The sequence below is a fragment of the Panicum hallii genome, chromosome 5 (assembly GCF_002211085.1).
Source record: "Panicum hallii strain FIL2 chromosome 5, PHallii_v3.1, whole genome shotgun sequence".
NCBI lineage: Eukaryota > Viridiplantae > Streptophyta > Magnoliopsida > Poales > Poaceae > Panicum > Panicum hallii.
In genome coordinates this window covers 8,270,342-8,290,782 of record NC_038046.1, presented here as the reverse complement: position 1 = coordinate 8,290,782, position 20,441 = coordinate 8,270,342, and the positions used below count along the sequence as shown (strand labels likewise).

Sequence of the window (20,441 nt, the reverse complement as noted above, 5' to 3'; positions counted from 1 at the left end):
ACAACAATCACATCGTTGGAGAACCGAATATCTGACGCCTCAACTGTCAACCGGTTCGCCGGACGACGATACACCCTGAAAGGAAAAGAAACCACCAGAAAAGGTGGAAGATGAAGACCAACCCGATCCCACAAGCTGGTAAAACTTACCTCCCGAACTTCGCACCGGAGAATCCAACATCACCAATGCCGGCACCGATGGAGAAGAGGAGGGACAGTAGGAGAACCGCCTTGATCCGAAGCACCCACCAGGGCTCCAGATTCGACATGCTCGCACCTTATTCTCCATGGACTGTCGTCGGAGGAAGGAGCTTCAGCTTTGTCGACGCCGACGCTAGATCTGCCTCCACCGCACCCTCTGACAGCGCTCTAAAGGAGCAAAAGAGCCAGCAGCCAACTAACAGGCTCCACCGGAAACCGAATCCTACTATATAGCTACCTATATACAGAGGAAAGCCAATCCGCCGCCGATTCAACCATCCCCCCTCCCCCTCTACTCCAACGCCAGCAAGGACGACGGAGTTAAGGACCACGGTGAACCGGTGGAGGAACAACGAAATCCTCCAACAACAAAAGTAGTCAAGTACACACCTAAAACAGACCGTAAAGCTATTCCTCGAGTGCATTTTGGCCCACGTGGGCCCTGTTTTCTATGGGAGTAACTGTACACGAAATCAAATTTATCACAAAACTTAGGTTTAAAAATTGTCACACAAAGTTACAGATGCGAGTTTCATAGTTTTAGAAGAGTAACTTAAAAATTGTATTACAAGTCATATTTATTGTGCAACGTCAAAAAATACATGATTGTTTGCACTATGTAAAATACTATATAATTTTGTAATAAATTGATTAACCCTATAGTTTTATGACACATTGCAATCTAACAATTATAATTTTGTGATACTTTGATGTGTTAAAAATTATTATTCTTAAATACCTTGCTTTACTTTTGGCGATCTATATCTATTTTTTGATAAATATTTTGCCATAATCTACCCAAATTCGCCTATACTCGCTAATAAGCTGACAATCCTCCGGAAATTTGTTTCAGCTAATAGATTGTTTTACCTAAAACTACAGTCATTTGAGATGGCTTCACCTGAAACAGTGGTGGAACTAATAAAACTGGCTTTATCCTCTTTTATTTTTTTTACTTTTAGAAAATGACTTCACACAATTTAATTCACGCAAAACTGATCATACCAGAGAATAGAAAAGGTTCTTTCCTTCCAAATAAGCCACGGATGGCCGGATGGGCACTGATATGCACAAAAATACTCGGGCGGCAAATAAATCCGATTGATGTGCTAGCTTCGAGACCATCCTAAATCTGTCATATTCTGCGAAAAGGTCTATATCCTAGTGGTTACAAAAGTATGTAGCACCTCAAGTTTTTGGTTCGACTCCCCGTGGGAGTGAATTTTCTAGTATTCAACGGCTTTGTGCTTTCAGTAGTAGGTGACGTTCCCATCAACAACGAGGCGTCTATAATGACTTTATTAATCTCAAGAATTTACCGGCTCAGTCTTCGAAGATGCTTATATTGGTAAGATTTGTTTATAGGGATGAGTGTGCGTGTGTTGTGACTGCATAATTAAAAAAATAAATCCATCCTCTTCTCGCTTCATCCGTGCTGCCGCCGTCGAGCTCCCCCCGCTTAAGGCCCTCTCCTGACCGGCCTTCTTCCTCTCCCCGCATTCTCCACTGCCGCATGCGACAACTGCGACACCTGCTGTCCGCGCGCGCTCCACCATGGGATTGTTCGGTGACCCGCCTGTTCGTGCTGCTGGAGTCCGGGTGCCCGCCTGTTCGCGGACCGAGGTGCCCGTGCGCGCGAGCAACGCATCCCTCCCACGGCCGGCGGTTTTGAAGCCAAGAGGCCCGTCGCAAGCATTCACGGTGAGCCGTTGCAGCTGTTTCATGCACACCCAATATGTTGCGCATGCACAAATGGACCTTAAGAACAATTGCAAAATTCCACAATGTTGTGGCAATAACTTGCATAAAAAATTAACCTGGACTGCCGCTTATTTCAGTTATTCTTGCATTGCAGAACTGCCGAAGGTTATACTTCATGGAATTCTGTTAAGGTACGTCGTGCTAAAAGTTCGCATGAGTTCATTTAAAAAAAATAACAAAGTTCCAGGATGCATCTCGGTTTTTCTTGGTACAATGTCAATGGCGAACTATTTTTTCTTGTGCGAGTTGATTGGTCTGAATATACGAACCCTGTAATAGCAACTCCAACTAGTATTCAGAAACCAGGGCAAGCGGCAACTTTAGTGGCTGCATAACAATACTTGCCAAAATATACACCACCTGTACCCACAAAATAGAAAAACAAAAGGTTTTCATTCTACAATATCAGTATTTTCGAAGTCCTGCAAGCTATGACTTAAGAGGGAAATATTATAGTTGCTAAAAATTTTCACCGTCACCCAAATTGTTGAATGATCTAGATAGATGGGATGTGTTTGACCCTAACGAAATCTTCACCAAGTTCTCCCAATCTACCAATAAACAAGCTTGGCATGCCCACCAATCTCAGTCTCTGCAAACGAGCTTGGCATGCCCACCAATCTCAGTCTCTGCAATGTAGAAAGAGACTGCAACCCAGTAGGAACTGTCACTATATTATCAAAGAAAAAGATCCACACTTCCAGGACACATGGTGTCAGCGCCACGGGAACGAGATCCCCCTAGCTATGGATAAATTGAGGATAAATGGGCTAAAAGGCCCTCTTGGGCCATTAGCAATAATGGGTCAAACTGAGACGCCTCCTAGAGGACCTGAAACCGTGGGAGGCCAAGCGCCTCCCCGGGATGAAACGGCTCCTTCGTGAAGAAGGGATCGTCTGACGGGGCATTTAATGTGCCCATCCTACTACAACCGGGCGAGGCCCGTGGGCGGGGCGCGCCTTCCCCGTAAAACAATATGATTACGGGGGAGGCGTGCTCTCAGACTGCGGCGACCGGGACAGAGGGACCCTCCCCTCCCGGGTCACATCGCGTCATCTGGCATGGATAGACATGGAAAGGAGCGTCTACGGCCTCGGACAATGCACAGGAAAGATCTCGGACGATGCACGCCTCCCCCATAATCCCTCGAGGAGGACCCCGGATGACGACAATCCTGACCCACGGCGCATGACCTACCTAGCAAGCGGACGCCACTTGCAGGCCGGTGCCCCTCACCAGGCACCACATTCACACTTAAGACAGTAAGCCTCTACCCGGGACCAACGAGGAAGGATATAAATAGAATAGACGGGCAATGTGCAGGGGATCAAATCCAATTGACCCAAACTCAGATTCAGCTCAATACTACCACTAGTTCTATACAGGACGTAGGGTGTTAGGCTCACAGCGGTCCGAACTTGTCTAAACCACCTTATCTCCCGATCTTTACACGGTCGGAATCCTACTACGTGTTACACCCTGGCCGAATCTCTAAACGGGGATTCTTATGAATCCCTGCTTGCGGTACTCACCCACCGACACATGGCATGGCTCCTATATCTACATCCCATTCTTCCTGTTTCTCAAGTTTACTTATGATGAATATTTTCAATTTTGGAAAGTCTGGACAGCAGCATTGTCGGAGGAATTCTCCAGCCGGGTGGCGGAAAGCACCCGCCTAATCCTAGTTAAGGATGGGTTTGGAGGAGACTTAGGAGCGCTCGATCGGTGGACAGATGAACACAGGAAGGACACGAAGATTTAGAGTGGTTCGGGCCGCCGGAGCGTAATACTCTACGTCCACTTTGGTGTTGTATTGGCTATGTTTTTGATTGTTGAACCCTGTATTCTAACGAGTACACTCTCCCTTTTATAGTGCAAGGGGAGTGCTTACACCGTGCGGGACCCCGACAGGTGGGCCCGGCCAATAGGAGCTGTTCTACGAGAGATATAGAGGTCATCTCCTCGAGCTCCTCTCCGTAGTCCTCTCGATCGAGAAGTTGATGTGCGTATCTACAGTCAGGATATGGCCGTGTACAGCCTTGTCTTGTACAGTGTCCGGCGTCAGCGTTACCCAACAGTGAAGCCGTGCTGTTACTGTTGGGATGGGACCTTCGGTCAGAGGGCGAGACGGGGCTGTCCTGTGGCGCGCGCACTGTTACAGCGCACGCCTTGGCCCACCTACTACAGGCCATCATCACGCGCGCAGCGCCGTGACGGGACTGCACACAGTCCGCGTACTGTGCGCGGTGATACGACGCGCCGCCTTCAGAACGGGCGGGCTTACCGCGGTATCAGCTTACCTGCCCCGTGTGTCAGTGGCAGGCCGCACCTTTTGACTTTGGCGCGCCCGACCCAGCTACCGCATTGAATGCGGGTAGGTGAGGAGGCGACCCGTAAGGGGCCTCCGGCCGCAGGCACGCGGCGGGGCCAGCCCCGCTCCTCCCGCTGGGCAGCACATGGCGGCACCGGACCCCTTCCCGGGGGAAAGGGGGGTCCGGGGCCCCCGTGGCTGGTCGGAGCGGGCCGGCCTGTGATGGTCTGGCCATCACACGTGGCGGCTCCGGACCTCCCAGGGGAGGCCGGGTCTGCAGGAGCTTCCCGAGGGCTCTCCCGCCCGCCTGGGTGCGCAGAGGCCCCGGACCTTATGGAGCCCGGGGAGGGTCCGGAGACCGTGGTCCCAGCAGTCAGGCCCGGAGGCCGTTTGCCACGTGACTCAGAGATGAGGGGGTGTTCATGGATTATGAGAAGCCAAGAGCCTGGACACCCTAGCAAGAGGTACCCCTATCTGTGTGTACCGACAGAGGCCCCCGGGCCCACCTCGGGAGAGGGATGAACCCGCAGGTGGGGCCAAATCCCAGCATCGCGCCGGGTGGACAGCTCGTTCCCGCCGGGCAAGGGCATGGACGTCCTTTCGCCCGAAGCGGAATCCCCGAGGGGCCCGTCCTCCGCGCGCACCGTGCGCATCAGACGGTTCAGATTCTTGTCTTATTTGAGCCCGTCGCGCGGCTCGGGCGGTTCAGATTCCGCCCTTCCCACGACCCTCCAGCACCCATGCCAATGACAGGTGGGCCCGAGCCCACTGGTCATAGAGTGTGAGGGATGGGAAGGCGGCGCTGGCGACCGCTCGGCTTCTCTTCAGTCGCCGCGGGACGCTAAGGGGGGAGCAGCCTTTTGCATAAAAGGTAAGCGCCGAAAGGAACGGCTACCTTTTCGCACTTGCCAACAACAGACGCCGTAGCGCCCCTTCGTCTCCACATCCCTTCTCGCGATCGGCTCCCTTACGCCCGGCTCCTCCTTCTTCCTTGTTCCTTCGCAATCCTTGCCCAACAATCTCCATGGCTTCACTTCCTTTCCCGCGCCGCTTCCAGACCCGGGAACAGCTGGACGCGGTGCGGCGCCTTCTGGGGTGGACCGCGCCGGCAAACGCCGGGAAGGTTAGGGCCGGCGAGATTCCCCTCCGCGACCTTGCCGCGGGGGAATTCGTCCTTTTCAATTCGTACATTATGTGCGGGTTGGTTCCTCCGATCTCCTCCTTCTTCCTCCTACTCCTGGAGGAGTTCGGCCTCCAACTTCATCATCTCACCCCCCACTCCGTCCTCCTCGCGGCGGTCTTCGCCCATTTCATGGAGATGTTCGTGGGGGTGCGTCCCTGCACCACCATCTTCAAACATTTCTACTCCCTGGTTGGGACCGGGAAGAAGCGCGGCGAGATTGGCGCTTACTACTTCCAGCTCCGGCACGGGATGGCGGGCTCCTACATTGCCGCTTTGTCCAGCTCCAAGTGGGAGGAGTGGCGTGAAGGCTGGGTCATCGTGGCTAACGAGCCTCATGACCTCCTGGAGCTGCCAACGGAGGGCCCCCAGAGCGACCGGAGCACCTGGAAGGCCAGGCCGACAATACCGGCGGAGCTCGACCCAGTGTTGTACCGGATCAAGAAGTTGGCAAGGAGCGGCCTGACTTCTATGATGGTGCTGGGCGACTTCTTGAAGCCGCGAATCGTGCCCCTGCAGCAGCGGTCCCGGATGGCCTACGTGTACACGGGGCTGAACGACTGCTGCAGGATCGCACGCGGGCCCGGCGGCGACTTCACCAGGGCGGAGCTGGAGGCAGCGGTCCGGGCGATGACCGGCGAGGCGTTCATCCCGGAGTCCCTGGTCCTCCCGAGCGGGGTCAAGGCCCTGTGCGAGGACCAGGCATTGCGGTCATCGGTCCTGTCGTTGATGCCGACCCTGGACGAGGGCGGCCTGGCGGTCCGACAACTGGGGGCGACCCCAACCGCGGGCTCCAGATCCCTGGCGTCACTCCGGACCGCCAGCATCGTCCCAGCGAAGGTGCTGGGGAGCCGGGACCCAGAGGTCCGGCCCCCAGCGGGAAAGGAAAGGAGAAAGTGCCGGCGCCAGAGCGCCGGCAGAAAGATAGTGCGGGTGCTGCCCCGGCCCAAAGGAGCGACGAGGCTCAGGGGGCGGCACCTGAGCGGCGCAGTCAAGCTGAAGGGAGCAAGTCCCGGAGGCTCCAGCGCGGCGACGGTTCCCTGGTCGGGGAACCGGCGCCGAAACGCCAGAAGACGGCGGGGGCAGAGGAGCAGAGCAGAGCTCCTCCACCCGCGCCACAACGCCAGCAGCCGGAGAGGGGTCCGGAGGAGACACGTCAGCCTCCTCCGCCACCGCCACCAGAACGGCGTCCGGCGACGCCACCACCACCGCCCGAGGCCAATCTACTACCCCCATCACCGCCACCAGCAACTCCGCTGGCGAGGGACACCCACCAAAGATCCGGGGGGTCCTCGGCTGGGAGGAAAGTCCCCCCCGCAGCCCGGGGCAGATGGGAGTGGTCCGACTTCCCGTAAGTGGTTTTGTCATGGTTTTTCATTTTCTTTCTTGGCTTCCGGTCCTTAACCATACAGGTGATACGGCAGGCCGCAGTCTTCGGATGCTCCCACTGGGGGATCCGGCCCCCAGCCAGCATCGGGGCCCTCGGCGCCGCTCCCAACAGGCCCCCCTCCTGGAACAGCTCCAGAAGCCCCCGGACCCATGGGCCCGGAGCCAGAGGCCACCACACCGCCATGACCCGAAGCTGCCCCCCAGGAGGAGGGCACCAGGTCAGCTGCGACGACCGAGGCACCGGCGACAGCGCCGGGTGTTGAGGTCGGGCCCTCACCAGCTGACCTAGCAGCAGAGGGGGCCACTGCCACGGCGGAGGCTGCTGCGCCAGAGGCAGCGGAGGTGGTGGAGGTCGCGGCACCAGAGGCGGCAGAGGCGGCTGCTCCGGAGGCGACAGAGGCGACGGCTCCAGAGCCAGCAGGGGCAGCGGCTCCGGAGGTCGCCGAAGTTGCCAGCAGCACCCACCCACCGGCAGAGGAGGAACCGGAGGTGGTGTTGGGAAGGTACCTCCTCCCGAGCACAGCGGAGGTCCCGCTCCCCCGGCTCATAGCCAAATGCCAGCAAGCTCAACAGGAGCTAGAGGCTGGCATGCGCCGGGAGTGGGAGAAGCTGGAGGCGGAGCGCCAGCGGCTCTCCGACTGGGAGGTCCGCCTGGGGGACCGCATCAACTCTGTCTCCGCCCGCTACGCCGAGGAGCGCGCCAAACTCGTGGCGGGGCGCGAGCTCCTGCGGGAGGAGCTGGAGCAGGCGCGCGTCCGGGAGGAAGCAGCGCCAGCGGGAGTTGGCGGCCACACAGCGGGAAGCAGAGGCTCTCCAGGGGCTGATTGCCGTGGAGAGGTTGAAGGAGGCGGCAGCGGAGAGGGAGCGGGCCGCCCGGGAGCTGGCAGACGGGGCGAGGGAGGCATTTGCAACGGCCGAGGCGCAACAGGCCGCCCTCGCGGATCAGGTAGCGGCGGCAGCAAAGAAAGAAGAAGAGCTGGCCGCCCGAAAAGCAGAGGAGGTGGCCCGTCTGCAAGAGCTCCAGAAGCGGGAAGAGGCCGTGGAGGAGGAGCTGGCAGCTGGGCACCGGAGGCTCCAGGAACGCGAGGCAGCGCTCCAGGAGAGGGAGGTCAAGGTGGAGGGGCTCCTGGCAGAGCAGCGCGCCGGCGCCAACCGATTAACAAGATGGGTTGGTGCGGTGAACCCTCTGCTAGAAGCGCTCGGAGCCAACCCCATCTGGGTACCAGAGGCTCCTTCACCATTTGGTGCCGCACTCCAACTGCTGGACTCCACCGCCAGGCGGCTACAGGATGCGGAGGCCGTCCTTCAGGACCTCCTGGAGGCAGAGGGACGAGTGGTTGCCCGGGGGATGGCGGAGTACATCCTCACCAGCTTCCGAAGCCATGATCCTGCCGTCCAGCTGACTCCCGTCCTGGTCGGACCCCTCCGGGCAACGGCAGCCGCTGCTCAGGAAGGAGTCCAGGAGGCAGTGGACCTGGTCGCGGCCCGCCTCCGGCGACGTCCTGAACCTGCAGAGCGTGGGAGTGCCTCCGGACCACCAGAGCAGTAGTGCTAGCATCTTTTTATTATTTCTTTTGTAATACAACTTTTGTTATTGTAAGATAATATTGTGCATATTCAACGCAATTTTTGTGAGAAACTTAGCTGTTTTCCTGCTGTCGGTTTGTAAGGTGTTCTTGTGCATACCAAGGTCCCGTGTGGCCCCCTGGGAGGTAGTCGCGATAGGACGGGACTAGCTGCCATAGAACCGAGGTCCTGCACATGACTTAGATCGACGCTTAGTGGACGTCCCCACGAGGTCCCGGTCCGGCCAGCAAAAGCCTACTGTGTTGCGTAACGAGTCAGAGCACCGGAGCCATAGTTCGGGAATCTAAGGGGTCCCGGCCCCCGGGTCCATTGTTCAAGGTACAACGATACCCGTCCTAGGGGGGCAGGGCGTGTAGGCTTAGGGTACGGAACCAGGCTAAGCGGCTACACAGCCCTGGACCCCAGCAAAGAACGAGCACGCCTCCCTGAAGCCAGTTCCCGGGTGCCCGGTTCCTTTTCTTCCGCGAGACAGGGGTCCCGGGCAGAGACATAGTGTAGCAACCTAAGTAGGACTTTCGACACGACACAGACGCGAAAAACCACGTGGGGGGTTAGCGTAACAAGAAGCGAAAAAACCTTAGAATCGCATAGAGTTCAAGGACGCGTTTGAGAACAAATTTCCCTTAAATGAATTGGTACAGAAGAGTTGTGCGATGTACGCCAGGGGCCGGGTTTACGAGGGCGGACCTCGACCGCCCTGGACCGCACAGTGATGCTACCAATTACAAAGGGAAAATTCCCACTCAAACGGGTCCTAGGGATAGAACTTACGGAGGTGCTCAATGTTCCATGGATTGGGCAGTTGCATTCCATCCTCCGCAGCCAATCGAACAGATCCGGGTCGGCACACCTTTGTCACCTTGAAGGGCCCCTCCCAGCTGGGGGAGAGCTTGTGCATGCCCTCCCGGTTTAGAATCCGCCTTAGGACTAGGTCCCCGACCCGGAGCTCCCTACTACGCACGAAGCGTTGGTGGTAGCGCCGGAGCGCTTGGTTGTAACGTGCGTTTCGGACTGCTGCTCACCATCTGCGCTCGTCGACGAGGTCCACATCTTGGCGACGCTCCTGTTCCTGCATTTTCTCATCAAAGGACCGGACTCGTAGGGAGCCCATGGTGATCTCCGGAGGAAGGCACGCTTCTGCCCCGTAAACCAAGAAGAAAGGGGTTTCCCCTGTTGCACGGCTGGGTGTGGTCCGGTTCCCCCATAATACACTCGGAAGCTCTTCAATCCACCTTGCGCCATGCTTCTCAAGGTCACAGTAGGTTCGGATCTTGAGCCCTCTGAGGATTTCGGCGTTGGCCCGCTCAACTTGGCCATTGCTCCTGGGATGTGCCACTGAGGCGAAACAGAGCTGGATGCCCATATCCTCACAGTACTCCTGGAAGTACTGGCTCGTGAACTGGGTCCCATTGTCGGTGATGACCCGGTTCGGGACCCCGAACCGGCACACAATTGACCTGAGGAAAGCAGTTGCCGACGCCTTGGTAATGTTGACCACTGGGGTTGCCTCTGGCCAATTGGTGAACTTGTCAATGGCGACATAGAGGTATCGGTACCCACCGACGGCCCTAGGGAAAGGTCCCAAGATATCCAACCCCCATACCGCAAAGGGCCAAGAGGGAGGAATCATCTGCAGTGCCTGAGCTGGAGTGTGTATTTGCTTTGCGTGGAACTGACACGCTTTGCAGGACCTTACCAACTCAGCTGCATCCTGGAGTGCTGTCGGCCAGTAAAAGCCATGCCGGAAAGCTTTACCAACCAGCGTGCGGGATGAAGAATGACTTCCGCACTCGCCTCCATGGATCTCCGCAAGCAAGTCGCAGCCCTCTTCCTGGGTGACGCACCGCATGAGGACGCCGTTGGCGCCACGGCGGTAGAGATCCCCTTCTACCACTGTGTACCGCTTAGCCATCCGGACAATGCGCTCAGCAGATGCTTGATCTTCAGGAAGGTAATTTTCCTTCAGGTAGTCCCGGACCTTAGAGATCCATGCATCGGGACCTTCCTGAGAAACTGGGCGTGCCCCCCTGAGGTCTTCGGGACCCTCAAGGGAGCACACGACCCTTGGTGGGCTCCACGGATGGAGCTCCGCCGGGACCGCCAGCTTCGAGGTGGTCGCCCAGGTCGGCAGGCTGGGCGGAAGGCTTCAGCAGGCGTCTCTGGAAGATGCCCTCAGGCACGGGTGCCTGGGTCGATGCGCTCGCGGAGAGTGCATCAGCTGGTGTGTTGCCTTCGCGTGGAACATGTTGCAGTTCCAACACATCAAAGTCCTTCTCGAGCCTCTTCACATGAATGAGGTAGGCTGCGAGCTGGGGGTTGTTGCAGCAGCACTCCCCCCGGACTTGCCTGATGATGAGTTGGGAGTCCCCTTTGACCAGGAGCTCCCGGACCCCCAGGGACAGGGCCGCCGTAAGCCCAAAGATCAAGGCCTCATACTCTGCCATGTTGTTAGTGGCCTCAAAATTGAGGTGCACCATGTACTTTAACTGCTCGCCACGTGGGTCGATGAGGACCACGCCCGCCCCGGCCCTCTTGCTGCGGGCGGACCCGTCAAAGAAAAGGGTCCAGTGAGGTCCGGTGAAGACCGGAGCCCTGACCTCCGGACGTGGGGGGTCCGTGCCTTGGTCCGGACCCCCGGAGACGCTTGGTGCGGGCGTCCATTCTGCGATGAAGTCAGCAAGGATCTGACTCTTAATGGCGTGACGCGGCTGGAAGTCGAGCTGGAACCCAGCGAGCTCCGCTGCCCACTTGGCGATGTTGCCCGTGGCGTTGGAGTTGTGGAGGATGGCCCTCAATGGGTAGGAGGTCACCACCACAACCTTGTGGGCCTGAAAGTAGTGGCGGAGCTTCCTGGACGCAACAAGTATAGCATAAAGGAGCTTATGTGTCTCAGGATACCTGGCCTTTGCCTCATGAAGGACCTCACTGACGTAGTAGACCGGCTTCTGGACGGTCCTGACTCTGCCAGTTGGACTGGATCCTTCAACTTGAGCTGGGGTCCCGTCGGCCCCCAAGCTGCTTAACACTTCTCCAGGTCGGGACCCGGCCGGACCCTCCGAAATAGGGCCGGTTGCTGGAGTGGGGGAGGCCGGACCTCCCCCTTCTGCAGGAGGGTCCACGAAGGTCCCCTGCGGGAGAAGCTCGGACCTCTCGGCGACCAGCACCATGCTGATCACTTCGGTCGTTGCTGCAAGGTAAAGAAACAGTGTCTCACCTGGGTCTGGTGCGACCAGGACCGGCAAGGAGGTAAGGTACTGCTTCATCTCTTGGAAGGCACGTTCTGCCTCTTCGGTCCATACGAATGGGCCGGACCCCCTCATCAACTTGAAGAAGGGAAGCGCCCTCTCTGCCAGCCTCGAAATGAAGCGGCTGAGGGCTGCAAGGGATCCCGTCAACCTCTGCACATCCTTGAGGCGCACCGGGGGTCTCATTGCCTCGACCGCCCGGACCTTATCCGGGTTGGCCTCGATCCCCCGGTGGGAGACCAGGAATCCAAGGAGCTTTCCCGCCGATACGCCGAAGACGCACTTCTCGGGGTTTAACTTGGTAGAGGTCGCGCGTAGCTTGTTGAAGACTTGAGCTAGATTTTCTAAGAGGGAACCCGACTCCCTAGTCTTGACAACGATGTCATCGACATATACCTCAACTATATCTCTAACCAAATCACCAAGAGTGATGTTCATTGCACGAGCAAAGGTGGGTAGAGCATTAAGTAATCCATAAGGCATCACTATATAACAATAAAGACCATCCACTGTTACAAAAGCTGTGTGCTTCCTATCATCACTAGCCATCTTGATTTGGTGAAAACCAGAATAGGCATCTATGAAGGACAACAAATCACACCTAGAGGTGGAGTCCACAATCTGGTCTATACGCGGAAGTGGATAAGGGTCTTTTGGACATGCCTTGTTTAGATTGGTGTAGTCGATGCACATCCGAAGCTTCCCGTTGGCCTTTGGGACTACGACCGGGTTGGCCAACCATACAGGATGGTAGACCTCCTCGATGAAGCCAGCCTGCAGCAGCTTGCGGACCTCTTCACGGATGAAGTTTTGCCGCTCGATGGACTGCTTGCGTGGCTTTTGCCGGACCGGCTTGGCGTCGGGGTGGATCTTCAGATGATGCTCAATCACCTCCCTAGGGATCCCGGGTATCTGTGACGGTTCCCAGGCGAACACGTCGACATTTGCCTGGAGGAAGGCGACGAGCGCGCTTTCCTATTTCTCCCCCAGGTTGCCACCGATGCGGGTGGTCTGGGAGGCCTCCGCTCCGACCTGGACGGTCTTCACGGGAACATCGTCCGTGTCGGACGGACGGACCTTCGGTGCCTTGGCCTGAGCCTTGGTACGTGAGGTCGAGGGGTCGGACCCCTGGGCGCCGGCTGCAGGGGTAAGCCCCGTGGCCAGCGCATGGAGCTTTTCGACCGCCACAACTGCTGCGGCACGATCGCTCGGGACAGTGAGGACGCCTGCCGGAGAGGGCATCTTCAGGACCAGGTACCCGTAGTGGGCGACGGCCATAAACCGGTACAGGGCCGGTCTGCCGATGATGGCGTTGAAGGGGAGGTTAACTTCCGCGACCTCGAACTGCACGTTCTCGGTACGGAAATTGTCCTCCGTCCCGAATGTAACCGGTAAGGTGATGGTGCCCACCGGGTACACGGGATCCGGGCCCACTCCTGAGAATGGGCGTGATGGAGCCAGCTTGGACTCCGGAATCTGCAGGTGCTTGAACGCTGCATAGCTGATGACGCTGAGGCCGGCCCCTCCGTCGATCAGCACATGGTGAAGGCGAACATTGGCGATGGTGGGTGCCGTGATGAGCGGCAGCACCCCCGCGCCCGCCATGTTCTCTGGGCAATCGGATGGCCCGAAGGAGACGGTGGTGCCTTTCCACCGCTGATGGGGCGCCGCCTTCGGCACCCCTGGCTTCACCGAGAGGACCTCCCGGCGAAGGGCCTTGACGTCCCGCCGGGAGACGAGCTCCGAACTGCCGCCGTACATAACGTACAGCTTCTTGCGGCGCTCGTCCCCGCCGGACTCGGAATCGGACTGCTGGAAAAGTCCCTTGAGGTCTTTGTTGGGGGCTTGATACCCCAACTCTCTCTCCGTCGCGGCTGCATCGGCATCGGAGGCTTTCTCCTTACCGGACCGGCGCGGTGGGGAGGAGCCCTCCTTGGAGGCTTGATCTCGCCTCTTGTTGAGGCGCTCCGCGAGCTTCTGGATCTCGCGGCACTCGGTGGCGCTGTGGCGAGCCCCCGGATGAACAGGGCACGACCCGGGGTCGGTGCGCTGCTGTCGCGGGCGCTTGCCACGGGAGTTCTGGCCCCCGGTCGTTGCAGCCGCAACGGCCGGACCACCAATCCGTGACTTGTCGAAGCCACGGCCCTTCTTGTTCTTCTTCTTGCCGCTGCCGGGGGCAGCGACACTGGGCCCACTTGTTTGAGCAGGTCCTGCCTGGGTTGCAGAGTGCCATGCACGGCCCTCTGCAGCCCGGGCGCACTTGTCCGCCAGAGCGAACAGGGCGGTGACGGCTTCCACCTGGTGGGTCGCCAGCTTCTCTAGCATCTTCTCGTCACGGACCCCCTGTCGGAAAGCCGTGATAATAGATGCATCGGAGATACGTGGGATGGTTCCACGCACCTTGGTGAAGCGGGAAATGAAGGCCCGGAGGGTTTCCCCGGGTTGTTGCCTCACGGCGTGGAGGTGGGCCTCCACGCCATGCTGCTGATACGCACTAGCGAAGTTCGCAGTGAACTGTGCGCAGAGCTCACCCCAGGATTGGATGGATCCCGGGGTAAGGTTCATGAGCCAGGTCCGGGCTGGTCCGGTCAAGGCTACATGAAAGTAACTTGCCATGACGGCTTCGTTACCTCCAGCCGCCGTGATGGCGGTGATGTAGACCTGCAGGAACTCTGACGGGTTGGAGGACCCGTCATATTTTTCCGGCAGGTGAGGCCGAAACTTGGACGGCCAGGCTACCGCACGAAGATGGTCAGCGAGCGTTGCACAGCCCACGCCCGACACCGGCGCCTGGGTGAGTCCCTGTGGCCTGGCCACAGCCGCATCGAGCTCAGGCGCAAGGTCCGCCCGACACCGGCGCCTGGGTGAGTCCCTGTGGCCTGGCCACAGCCGCATCGAGCTCAGGCGCAAGGTCCCGACCCTCAATGTTGAGCCGTCGGTTGCGTGCTCGCTCGATGGAGATCCTGGCGTCCTCTCCCGCATGCCTGCGGTTGAGCTCCGCCCGGAGGTCCTCGGTCCGCGCACTCCTCACTGATGGCGAGTGCACAGAACCGGATGTGCCGCCCTGGCGACGGCGATGCCTGGACACAGACCCCCCCGCTGAGCCTGGGGAAGCCTGTGCCAGGTTGAGGAGGCGGTCGACGTCGTCACGCCATTGTCTGTGCGCGTCTGGCGACGCCGCCTCACCAGGGGGGTTGCGGAGCAACTCCCTGGCTGCCATGAGGGGCCCGCTCGGTGGGAGGACCGATTGGGCCACCGAGGCCCGCTCCGCCGCACACGGTGGAGCAGGACGCGGAGCCACCCTGGAGGCGGGATGGCGCGAGGCGTGTGGCGCCGTCGACGCCACTTCTTCACCGATCAGGAGGTCATGGTGGCCATTTTCCTGCGCCATTGAGGTCGTGAAGGTCGACCGAGCGCAATCCAAACCTAAGCCCCCTACCTGGCACGCCAAATGTCGGAGGAATTCTCCAGCCGGGTGGCGGAAAGCACCCGCCTAATCCTAGTTAAGGATGGGTTTGGAGGAGACTTAGGAGCGCTCGATCGGTGGACAGATGAACACAGGAAGGACACGAAGATTTAGAGTGGTTCGGGCCGCCGGAGCGTAATACCCTACGTCCACTTTGGTGTTGTATTGGCTGTGTTTTTTATTGTTGAACCCTGTATTCTAACGAGTACACTCTCCCTTTTATAGTGCAAGGGGAGTGCTTACACCGTGCGGGACCCCGACAGGTGGGCCCGGCCAATAGGAGCTGTTCTACGAGAGATATAGAGGTCATCTCCTCGAGCTCCTCTCCGTAGTCCTCTCGATCGAGAAGTTGATGTGCGTATCTACAGTCAGGATATGGCCGTGTACAGCCTTGTCTTGTACAGTGTCCGGCGTCAGCGTTACCCAACAGTGAAGCCGTGCTGTTACTGTTGGGATGGGACCTTCGGTCAGAGGGCGAGACGGGGCTGTCCTGTGGCGCGCGCACTGTTACAGCGCACGCCTTGGCCCACCTACTACAGGCCATCATCACGCGCGCAGCGCCGTGACGGGACTGCACACAGTCCGCGTACTGTGCGCGGTGATACGACGCGCCGCCTTCAGAACGGGCGGGCTTACCGCGGTATCAGCTTACCTGCCCCGTGTGTCAGTGGCAGGCCGCACCTTTTGACTTTGGCGCGCCCGACCCAGCTACCGCATTGAATGCGGGTAGGTGAGGAGGCGACCCGTAAGGGGCCTCCGGCCGCAGGCACGCGGCGGGGCCAGCCCCGCTCCTCCCGCTGGGCAGCACATGGCGGCACCGGACCCCTTCCCGGGGGAAAGGGGGGTCCGGGGCCCCCGTGGCTGGTCGGAGCGGGCCGGCCTGTGATGGTCTGGCCGTCACACGTGGCGGCTCCGGACCTCCCAGGGGAGGCTGGGTCTGCAGGAGCTTCCCGAGGGCTCTCCCGCCCGCCTGGGTGCGCAGAGGCCCCGGACCTTATGGAGCCCGGGGAGGGTCCGGAGACCGTGGTCCCAGCAGTCAGGCCCGGAGGCCGTATGCCACGTGACTCAGAGATGAGGGGGTGTTCATGGATTATGAGAAGTCAAGGGCCTGGACACCCTAGCAGGAGGTACCCCTATCTGTGTGTATCGACAAGCATCTCATTACTTTTCCCTGGTATGCTTTGTTCAGTTGCAGGAATAGCAGATTTGGCTATTGAGCGAGAATTGAAAGTGGATCTTATTCCAATTTTGAGAAACTCAGGCGCAACTTTGTAAGATTATGTAGCTGAGGAAACCATTCTGGCAATGTCTGCAATGATCCATCTATTTGCAACTTGTGTAGACATGATGAAGGCTTCAATGTTGCAATGTGAAGAGGTTGTATATCATCACCTGAGAAGATGGATAGGTATGATAGTTCATTCAGATTGTTTAGCGAAGAACATAATTTTTTGGCATCTTCATTGTTTAAGTCCTCTATAGAAAGTTTTTGAAGCTTAGTAAGCCTTGAAATCCCATGAACAATAGCTGCAGTTGCTTGCAAACCAGGTAATACTAGGAGCTTGCCAATCTAGGCAAGTCCCATGGGGACACTGGTGCTTTGGCCATCTTGTCTCATCTCTAGATTCCGTAAATTCCTCAAGCACTTGATTTGAAATGCAATTATTTTTATCCAAGTCTTCCTGATATCAAGAGTTTGCAAGTAACAGAGATTTTGCCTTGTTCTTGGTAGCTCCTTTACTTTTGTTCCTCTTAGCCCAAGATACCTCAAGTGAAGTAGTCCTCCTATCTCTTCTGGAAGTTTTAGCACTTTGCCATCTTCCAAATCCAAAATTCTTACTAGTTCGAAGCTCTTTACAACAATTTTGCTTTTCAATACAGCAGGTGCACTACTGCTGAACATGAAAACAGATCGTAATATTTTCTTGCATTCTTTGCGGAATGACACATTGGATGTCTGCAATGAGATGCGCTGAGCACTAGTACTTGCACATCTATCATGATAAATGATAGAAATTTCCCATTTTCAGTCAACGAGATGGCAAGATCATGAAGAAGATTGTGAACTCTGCATGCTTTTACTCTCCCACTGCTGCTAGCGACCGCCACTTTTATCATGCTTCTGTTAATGAGGTACTTCTCTGCAGTTATTTCAAGTATCTCGTTATTTTTCTCTTGCACAAATCCTTCTGCAATCCATAGCCGAACCCGTTTCTTTCGGGAGATCTCCGAGTCATATGGTATGACAGAGAATAGCAGAAAACATGGCTTCAAAGGTTGTGGAAGATCCTTGTTGCTTAAAAGTAGTGCTTGCTGGACTCCGATATCACCATTATTTAGGTCCTTCTAAATGTTTTCCAGGACACACCTCCATTTGGTATCTGTCTTTTACTTCCTTAACATCATACTTCCTGCTACAACTATAGCAAGGAGCAAACTAGAATATTTCCTAACAATGTCCTTTGCCATCTCCTTCAGATCATCAGGGCAAATCCTATCTTTTATGAAGGCCTTTATGCATAACAGATTGCAGGAATCTTCAAATGTCATTGGCTGAAGTTGATCGACATCACTTCTCACATCAACAACCGACTCGGCCATGATGATGTTATGCATTGTCACAAGGACCCAGCTCCTAGTACCATTATTAGGCAGTACCCGCTTGATCACATGCCAGAGCCCTTTGCCCCTAACATCATCAAGCACAAGCAAAAATCGCATACCCCCGAGGCCACTCAAGAGCAGTTCTTGGAGTTGCCCCTCACTGAAAGAGCTCACATCTGCGGAGGGGGTCCTCATCAGCCCCTTGCCCATCTCATGGAGGACACCTCGCAGCTCCATCATGTTTGAAACATAGACCCGTGAACTGCGGTCAAAGTGCTTCTTCACATGTGGATGGTTGTACACCTTCTTGGCAAGCGTAGTCTTAACAATACCACCGATGCCAACCAAGGACATGATACTGAGCTCTGATTCCTCACCCAAAGTGTGATGAAGCAACACATCCAGGTCTTTGTCCAGGCCAATAGTATCTTTGTCATGAACCAGGGGAGATGAGGCTAAGAGGCCAAGGATCCAGTTGTCACTGCAACCTGCTGGTGGTTAGGTTGGGTACTCTGATCTATGGCGGGAGATGTCGCTCTGCTAGTTCCTGATGCGCCTGATCCGAGCCCCAACTTTGATCTGTGCTCGTAGGTTACCAAGGATGCAGGAACTGCGCACCAGACTAGCGTCGAAGACATTGATGGCATCCTTTGAATCAAGCATGATGTCCCTAATTTGGTGGACCCATGCTTCTGTGACCGTGCCGCTATCACCACCACACACCTCAGTTTCATGCAGGAAGATCTGCATGCTGTGGAGCTCATCACAGAGCCAGCGTACATGCAAGGCCTGTGGCTAGGTGGCGCTGTCCCTGATCGGCTACTCCGGCGGTAAGCAGGGATGCTATGCCATGGATCAAGGAAGCCAGGATGGGTTCGACCATGGGAATTCCTTTGGTTCTGTGAGTCGACAAGGACGATAAGCCCATATGACTTTTTAATTTATCTGAGAAAAGTCAATATTAGCTGGCAGCAATGTAGTTTAGTTTTGATTCGAGAAGATATTTTTCACTTCTTTGTGCCAAAAGATACTAGGCCCAACAGCAACCACTTCATCCATACGAGTCATGCCTAAAAGATACTTGGCTTGCTACAGCTCAAGGTGAATGACAGCTTTGTACACCAAAGGCCCGGCCTTACTAAGAGAAAGAATTAGTAGCAGCAGCTTTAATCTTGGGCGATGACTGTGAGAGGGAAATAGATAGGATCAGCATATATATAAAGAAAATGAAGCAATACATGATATAAGTTTTTTCCCCGAGGAGTCATGACAACAAGTTTCAACTTTATTGTACATGAAGTGGTAGTTACAGTGATGTCTCGAAACTGGATATATTTTTAGATTTGTGAGTTATCTTTATTTTTTTAGACGAGGTTTGTGAGTTTCCTCCGTATCATTATTATATCTATAGTTTATGGGCTTTCTGATTGGGCTATTGCCTTTTGGGCACAACTACATAGCAGAATTTTTTATATATATTTTTTATTTTACAAATTTTGAAGAATACACATGCAATCGAAAAATTTGCAAATCTATACCTCTGCCGCCGAATGAAATGGCTACGGTCGGATGAACAGGCGGTAGGTGCACTGTAGCAACCTTACCGCCAGTTCATCCGACGGAATTTCCCTAGCTTGGATAGCTTATTTTCAAAAAATTATAACTAATTTATATAAACTCAAATGGAGATAAACTTTAAATGAAAATTGTAGATCTCAACAAGATCTACAACTTTTTGTAGTTCAAACTTTTTTCATTCGGAGCCATCTTGGTGCTCAAATAATTGATAAAAGCTTCAGATCTACAAAAAGTTGTAGATCTCATTAATTTCTATGATTTTCATATAGAGTTTATCTCCATCCTAGTTTATATAAATTAATTATGATTTTTTGAAGGTGTGCTATCAAGTGTTCTGACCAAAATTTAAATTTTAGATCTGAAATTTGTGTCGATTATTTGAGCCCCAAGATGGATCCGAATGGAAAAAGTTTGAACCAAAAGTTGTAGATCTCGTCGAGATCTACGATTTTCATATAACATTTATCTCCATCCAAGTTCATATAAATTAGTTATGATTTTTTGAATATGAGCTGAAGGATATTCCGCCGGATGAACCGGCAATAAGGTTGCTACAGTATACCTACCGCCAGTTCATCCAACTGGAGCCATTTCATTCGGCGGCGGCGGTATAGATCTGCAATTTTTTCAATTAATGAATACTTTTGAAAATTTGTAAAATAAAAAAAATCCTACACAGCAGCAGGGCACATCAGCGTGCTTCACCAGCCTGGGCCGAATCTGGAACTCAACTTACACTTTCAGCATTAAGAGGAACGCCGAGCCGAACACCTTCAGAGACATGAAATTCAGGCCTGTATGCTCCTGTTGCTCTGATTTTCCCCATATTCTTCTGCTTCTAGTGCATGCGCGCGTTTTCGAACCTGCCTCAAAGAATCAAAATCAAAAAAGAAAGCTGCAGACATATAAGTGCGCACATCTCTTGGTTTGTGATGCGACGAACCCGTCCAAAATCTCGCATCTGCCAATCACACCTATCATGCTGCTGCAGTGCCAACTAACCGACCAAGACTAACATTTCGATCCTGCTGGCTCCATCCAACCATTCGAGTGCAGGCTCCTCAATCACGGCAAGCAGCAGCTGCATCGAACAGCACAACGGCACGAGCCCTTTGGC

General features: G+C 55.4%; 1 pseudogene; it reads right to left on the bottom strand.

Annotated features, from left to right (window-relative positions):
* Positions 1 to 2,436: 2,436 nt before the first annotated feature.
* On the bottom strand, positions 2,437 to 18,629 carry LOC112892358 (annotated as a pseudogene).
* Between the last annotated feature and the right edge of the window lie 1,812 nt (positions 18,630 to 20,441).